The sequence below is a fragment of the Amblyraja radiata genome, chromosome 29 (genome assembly GCF_010909765.2).
Source record: "Amblyraja radiata isolate CabotCenter1 chromosome 29, sAmbRad1.1.pri, whole genome shotgun sequence".
Classification (NCBI taxonomy): domain Eukaryota; kingdom Metazoa; phylum Chordata; class Chondrichthyes; order Rajiformes; family Rajidae; genus Amblyraja; species Amblyraja radiata.
In genome coordinates this window covers 18,289,981-18,297,967 of record NC_045984.1, presented here as the reverse complement: position 1 = coordinate 18,297,967, position 7,987 = coordinate 18,289,981, and the positions used below count along the sequence as shown (strand labels likewise).

The 7,987-nt window shown below is 45.2% G+C and overlaps 2 long non-coding RNA genes across 2 annotated transcripts; one reads left to right on the top strand and one right to left on the bottom strand.

The window, feature by feature from the left end:
* On the top strand, positions 1-6,094 carry LOC116989391. The gene is made up of 2 exons (XR_004416234.1): positions 1-1,413; positions 5,947-6,094. It is a non-coding gene; the product is annotated as an uncharacterized LOC116989391 (long non-coding RNA).
* On the bottom strand, positions 1,591-7,987 carry LOC116989390. Its single transcript, XR_004416233.1, has 2 exons — positions 7,848-7,987; positions 1,591-1,910 (listed from the first exon to the last, which is right to left on the bottom strand). It is a non-coding gene; the product is annotated as an uncharacterized LOC116989390 (long non-coding RNA).

Sequence of the window (7,987 nt, the reverse complement as noted above, 5' to 3'; positions counted from 1 at the left end):
CAAAGGATTTCAAATTATTACATTGTTGTCAGAGCTACAGGAATTAACAGATTGAGAGTGAGGCCATGGAAGGGAAATTAAAACATGGATATAATTTTTAAATCAAATGTGTTTCTTAGCTAGAAGCTAATGTGGGTTAAGGGTGAATGGGTCTCCGTGTGAATTAGAGCAGAGACTTCCAGGTAATTAATGTTGGAACAAGGAGTCTGGCCGGGAATACATTAGAACAGTCAATTCTAAAGTATTCTAAGGTAAAGCGGTGAGGGGGAGGGAATTGTCATTGTTTCAGGTTGAGAACCCTGCATTCTCCACAGATGCTGCTTGACCCCCATTCAACAGTTTGTGTTTTGCAGCCTAGTTCAGCCACAGACGGCTGATAGTTATATTTTCTAGAAAAGCAGTTTATGAGATATAATCAAATATGTTTTGGACTTCCTGATGAATATTTTTCCTCACCCTAGTGTTATTAGCATACATTGTACCTAAATAATATCAAAAACAATGTGCACATCAGAAACATATGGGAGCACGTCTTTGTGACCACATGATTCTCTGACCACAACTGGATAGAAAGTGATTGTCCAGGCAACACCCCTCCCAGTTCTAAGTCAGTGGAAAATAATTTGAGGAGGATTTGTGATGTCAAAGGTTACAAAAGGTCAAGAAGGGGGCAGTATAACTTTTAATACCGAATTACACTTTTTGGCTTAGCTGAGCCGTTTCTGTATTGTGGCAGAGGTGGAGGTCTAATTTGAACCCAAACATGGAGAACAGTGGAAAATGGTAGATTCAGAAGGCAACATGTTCAGGAAGAAAAACTCAAGATTGGAAATAGGACACTAGTTTACAAAGTTGGATTAGGTCAAGGATTGTTTAATTGAGAAGAGATGTAATGACATTTATGGACCATGGTGAGGCAACAAACTACCAATTATATAAGCCAACAAAATAATTAGAAAGAGAATGGAACCACAAGAAACTGCAGATGGACCCGACTCAAATGGATACAAAATGTTGGAGTAATGCATCGGGTCAGGCAGCATCCCTGGAGAAAATGGATAGGTGATGTTTTGAGTCGGGTCCATTCTTCAAGCTTTCCAATTAGAAAGATAAGTTGTCTGGTGTGCATTTTAACAGAAATATGAATAAAACAATCAGCAAACTAAATGCAATTTTACTTTTCTTAAAGTAAAAACAGTAGGGTGCTGACGGGCTTAAGGTACAGAAGGAGCCATCTGGTCAATGCTGGTTCTCAGTGGAGTATCTTGATAGTCACATTATCTTTTATTTAATGCTTGTAACCCCACCCATATGTCAATCGACTCCTCTAAGGTTATTTTAGTAGTTGCCTCCAAAAATAAGAAATTTACAGCTGCCCAGTGTAGATCAGTCACTATTCCTAGTCCATGTCGGGTGTTCGCACAGACTGTTCCTCTAGTATGTTATCTGGCGCATGTGTGCCACCTAGGAGAGGTTCTGATGGGGAGCACCGAGGTGGAATGCAGGGGCTGTCAGTGGTATGTATGCCTCGTGGTCATTAAACGTTTTATATGAAATTAAACAACTTGTCGTTATTTCCACAACTTCATACATGGTGTCAGAAGTTTTATTCCGGTTCTTCATCGGCTTGAGCTTTGAGTTTTTCTCTCTCTATTTCTCAACTAGAGAGATCGAAAAGTTTGTCTGCTAATCGAACATGGCTGATGCATTCCGGAGACAGGATCCACTCGTCTTTGACAGCAACATCGGCGAGAGATTGCGCATCTTTGAGCAAGAATATGACATTTTCATTGCAGCCGCACACTCTGATAAGCCACCCCACACTCAAGCGTACATTATTCTCAATCTTGCGGGACAGGAGGCTATCGAACGTGAAAGGTCTTTTGTGTATGCGGAGGAGGTGAGATATCCTGCAGAGGGAGAGGGAGAGGGAGAAGAATCCAGTCAGAAAAGTCTCAGACACAGTTTATTGCTGACTGCAACAACTGTGGAGGTAGTCATGCAGCAAAAAGAAAAATGTCCAGCTTTTGGACAACAGTGCTTTGCCTGTAAAAAAACCTGATCATTTCAAGAGATGCTGCAAGTCCACACAACAAATTCACAACAGGCAGAGACCTAAGCAGCCTGTTCACCAGCTGGAATCAGATCAAACTGACAGCAGTGCTGAGGAACCTGTCTGCATTGATGTAATACTGCAAATGGATTATTTTGATGCACAGAGAGTAAAAAATGACAAAGCTTTGGTCACGGTGCAGGTTAATAAGTTCAGTTGAAATGAAAGTAGACACTGGTGGTAAGTTTAATGTGATGCGGAAAAAGTAATTTATGCATCTACAGGATAGCGAACAATTAAAAGCATGCAGTAAAGCCACTACCCTAATTGCGTATGGTGGCATAAAATCATACCTGTTGGAATGGTAAAGTTGCAGTGCCACCTAGAAGGACAGTTATACACACTACCATTTTATGTTGTTAAAGAGGGTGCTGTGTCACTGCTAGGGCTAGTGCATGCAAGCAAATGGGGCTGGTCTTGTTCAGCAAGGATGTTCACCAGTTGACCCCCGCTAAAGATGATCTATCACACCGATATTTTGCGGAATACAGCAGTCTCTTTACTGACGAGCTTGGAAAGCTACCAGTATCCTACTCGATGACACTTAACTCGGATGTGAGACCTGTTGTTCGTCCTGCACATCACATTCCTATGGCAATGCAGGACAGAGACAAAGCTGAACTAGACAGAATGCAGGCATTGGGTGTCATCATGCCTGTGACGGAGCCAACCGATTGCGTGTCATCAATGGTTGCCACCAACAAAAACAAACAAGAAATCGAATATGCGTCAATCCAAGACACCTGAACGCTGCTCTGAAAAGGTCACACCACCCCATGCGCACGGTGGAAGAAGTGGCTGCACACATGGCAAACGCAATGACATTTTCTGTGTTAGATGCTAAGAGTTCCTTCTGGCAGATTTTGCTTGATTATAAGCCTTCAATGCTAACCACTTTCAGCGCTTCTTTTGGCCGCCACAGGTTCTTACGGATGCTGTTCGGACTCAACTCTGCCAGTGAGGTGTTCCATGGAACAGATTTTCGAAGGTTATCATCGACAACGACATCATAATTGCAGGTAAAGACATTGAAGAACATGACTGAAGAAGGGTCTCGACCCGAAACGTCACCTATTCCTTCGCTCCATAGATGCTGCCTCACCCGCTGAGTTTCTCCAGCATTTTTGTCTACCTTTGAAGAACACGACGCTAACTTAAGAAAAGTGCTTAATCGTGCCAGAAAGGTGCACTTGAAGCTTAATCCACTCAAGTGCAAGTTCCGAGTGAACCAGGTCAGCAATGTTGGACACATTTTTACAAGCGAAGGCCTTAAAGCCGACCCATCCAAAATGATGGCAATCAGTGAGATAATGGCACCAGCAGATGTCCCCGCTCTGCAACGGTTTCTGGGGATGGTCAACTACATTGGAAAATTTATTTCCAATTTCAGTCTGCTGTTGGCTCCCCTGCGCCAACTCGCACAAAGACACTGCTTGGACGAGGCACGAGCAGCAAATGGCATATGTCTTCCCCACCTGTTCAGTCTTACTATATCAATAAGCCAGTCATACTTACCTGTGATGCTGCACAGTATGGCCTTGGTGCAGCATGTTTGCAGGAAGTAAAGCTTGTTGCGTATGCTTCACGGACAATGACGGACACTGAAACTAGATAAGCTCAAAATGAAAAAGAGCTGTTGGTGGTGGTTTTTGCGTGTACCTATGGCAAGCCAGTGACCATAGAAACGGACCACCAACCACTGGTCACTATACTGAAAGAGCCCATACATACGGCACCAGCAAGACTTCAAAGGATGATGTTAAGACTTTAGAAGTACAGCATTACCCTCATTTACAAATGTGGAAAACAAATGTACCTGGCGAACACTCTGTCTCGGGCTCCCAGGAGATCCACAGCCCAGCATGCAGCCGGGAAAGACAGTTTTGATGTCATGGTGGTCAATCACATTTCCTCTTCTCGCTTAGAGGAATTGGTGTTACACACAGCGAAAGGCGCGACTTTGCAGACACTTACCACTATCATCAAACATGGATGGCCCAGCAAACAATGCATGCTTCCGCATGCTATTCGCCCTTATTTTCCTTTCAGAGATGAATTAAACATTGAAGATGGGGGTCATCATGAAAGGCCACAAAGCAGTTATCCCTGTCTCACTACAAAAGGAGTATGTTGGCATCATGCACAGAGGGCATCCTGGGGCAGAGGCCACGGTAAGAAGAGCAAGGGGCATTGTTTTCTGGCCTGCAATGACGGATGATATCAACCAGGAGGTACACATGTCCTTGTGCAACAGTACAAAGTCACACAAGCAGAGGGTACCACTTCTGCTGCATCCAGTTCCAGAATTAATAATAATAATAATACATTTTATTTATGGGCGCCTTTCAAGAGTCTCAAGGACACCTTACAAAAATTTAGCAGGTAGAGGAAAAACATGTAAGGGAAATGAAATAAATAGTAGAGACATGACTAGTACACAAAGTAAAGACAGAATACAATTCAAAACACAATATGAGGCAATTAATGCACAGATGAAAAGGGATGGGGATGTGGGGCTAAGGATAGGCAGAGGTGAAGAGATGGGTCTTGAGGCGGGACTGGGCGATGGTGAGGGACACGGAATTGCGGATCAGTTGGGGGAGGGAGTTCCAGAGCCTGGGAGCTGCCCTGGAGAAGGCTCTGTCCCCAAAACTGCGGAGGTTGGACTTGTGGATGGAGAGGAGACCGGCTGATGTGGATCTGAGGGACCGTGGTCCATGGTGGTAACAGACATCTTTGAATGGCATAATCAATAATACTTGGTGTTAGTAGACTCATATTCCGGCTGGTATGAGATTGACCTGCTTCGCACTACTACTTCAGCAGCTGTCAATTTAAAACTAAACAGGCACTTTTCAGTTCATGGAGCACCACATACTCTCATATCAGACAATGCTGGGCAGTTCACGCCAGCGCTTTAAAGACTTCGCCATACAGTGGGACTTCACTCATGTTACCAGCAGCCCTGAGTATCCCCAATCTAATGGGTTAGCTGAACGAGCCGTCCGCAGCGCGAAACAAGTCATGGAGAAATCTTAGAGACCGATCGGATGTTTTCTTAAATCTCAATCTCAGTATTGTGCGACGTGACACAATGCTTGGATCTCCAGCACAAAGACTAATGTCAAGGCAAACACGTACTACCCTCCCAGTCTCGAGGAAACTGCTTGAACCTCACATGTGTAACATTCAGGCGGTTCACGCCCAACTTCTCAACAAAAGGCTGTCACAGAAAGCGTGTTATGATCAATCAAGTCGAACATTTCAGCCTTTGATGGAAGGACAGGTTGTCCAGTTACAGACCCCACAAGGCTACAACCGAACGGGCATGGTAAAGGAGATATGCCAGGAGCCTAGATCTTATATTGTTCACTCAGAAGAAAAGTTATACAGGAGGAATTGCAGACACATTTTGCCTGTCGACGAGCCTGCACCAACATAGCAAAGTCCATGCGATGTTGCCATTGATTACCCGGATACTGGAATGGGGTCAGAAGGCGAGAATGTTCTCACAAGGGATGGACAAGAAACAATGGACTTTGAGCGGCCTCAGGTTCAGGTGCCTGTGCCGGTGGTTAAATCACCTTTGAATGCCACTGAGGGGATTTACAGGACATGCTCAGGTCGTGTCAGCTAGCCAAATCCTAAATACAAAGACTGAATATTTTCTTTACGAAATTGATTAATTGGTATAAGCGTCACTTTGCCGTAGTTATTAGATAGCACATCATTTTATATAAGCTTCGCTAGAATTATATGTTTGCTTTAATTCATGCAGCATGAGCTAAAGAAAGAGGATGTAGATCAGTCACTGTATTTGTATCCCATGTCAGGTGTTCGTACAGACCGTTCCTGAAGTATGTTATCTGGCGCATGCGTGCCAACTAGGAGAGGTTCTGACGGGGAGCACCGAGGTGGAATGCAGGGGCTTTGTCAGTAGTATGTATGCCTCGTGGTCATGAAACTTTATATGAAGTTAAACAACTTGTAGTTATTTCCACAACTTCATACACCAAGTAACACACAACCACGATTCTGTGATTTGGGCAGAAATACAGGGCGAAACCAATTAGGTCACAGGGAGAAGGTGCACATCCTACACCCAGAGAATCTGAGGTCAGGATTGAACGCGTGTCTCTGGAGCTGAACAAATAATAAAATTTCTCTCAATTCGCTTGGCCGAACAATTTTATAATGGGGCATGGAATTTCAAACATTTAAATCTATTTACGATATAATTGCAGAATTTAAGGATAGCAAAACTGTTATTTTGGTGACATTTACTTCAAGTAGCCGTGCTGCCAACTCTCACGCATTGAGCGTGAGAATCACGCATTTCATGCAATTCTCACGCTCTCACATTGATCACAGAATTTCTCACGCTTCCAGAACTACTTCACGCTCTGAGTGACTCACCAATGAGAATAGTTTTCTGTCGGCGGGTTTCCCGTAAAGAACGAGCAATTTGATTGGCTTAAGCCCATCGCACACTAATCATGGGCGGAAATCCTGTCGGGGATGTTTTGAGAGGTGGGGGACAAACCCCCCCATGTTTTGTGTAACATGTTCCAGCAAAACCGAAGCCTCCTAAGTCGAGTCACAGCCGCAATGCCACCACAGCCTCCAAAGTCCGCCAGCACTGTGATGGTAAGTCCACAGGCTCTGCGACCGGAGCCCTCAAGGTCAATTCCAGTTGGAGGCCGCCAGCTCCTAGAATCTCCCAGGACTAGCTGCAGTTCCCAGGTCGGCTTGCCTGTCCCGGGACTGGCTTTAGCACCCAGATTGCCTGTGTGCCCCGGGATTGGCTGCAGTTTCCAGGTCGCGAAAACTAATTTAAAAAAAACACGCATGTGCGTATTTCGGGTTATGTTGCCGACCCGTCCTAGATGTTAGGCCTCATTGGGCTCATCATTGGACTTTGGTGAATTTAGAAGTTCCACGGCTTCACTGACAGTGACTTTGCACGGTACGTATTTTGTGTATGATTACTTTGTTTATTTATCTGTGAAGTGAGCGTGTATTAACTTTATTTTCGGGAATTAAGTTTTAAATGGGCAGAAACAAACTAAAGAAGTATCAAGTTAGATTCCCAACTTCTAAGCTTAAGTTAAACGTTGTAGCTTGTCGTATCTTGTCGCGGGTGGACATAAGTTTACTTCAATTGTCGTAGGTTGTCTCCTGCGTGGTAGTAAGTTGTCGCCTGTGTGGTCGTAGGTGGACGTCCCAATTCGCGAGGAATTGTGTCGCCGGTCGACGTAGCTTGTCGTAGCTTGATGTCGACTAAGTGGTAGCATGTCGTAGACATTGTCGTGGGGTCGGTCCAGATTTCTCACTCTCAACTCTCACCCAATGTTGGCAGGTCTTAAGTAGTCATTGACACGAATAGTTCCTGTTAGAATGGTTGAATGCAGGAAAGGAGATAAGGTTGGATCATAGCTGATCCAAGGGGGCCTCGCACCACCGGCTGCTGCTGACGTCACGCTGGAACCCCTCCCTTCCCGCTTCGGTGACGCCAGAGCGCCAGCCACTTGTGACGTCATGCCGGTATCTGCCGGCAGGCGGCCGCGAAAATACAACTAGAAAATGGCCGAGTGCTGGCTGTTTATCCAAAAGTAAAAGCTTCTCGTTTCGGCGGTTGAATGGGAGACTTTTGCTTAATTTTTCAACACGCCAAGGAAAGGTTTACAAACACCTCGTTACGGTCCCGCGCCAGGAAGACCGAAAGACTAGATACTTATCCAAGCACTAACGGTCTCCGTCTCCAAGATGGCGGCGGTGTGTCGATCACGTGCTGTGTCCGGACCGCGGAGCAGCGAGTCACAGGTGACGTTGCGCTGAGAGCGCGTTGGACGCTGTGCGTGCTCGCTCCCCGCC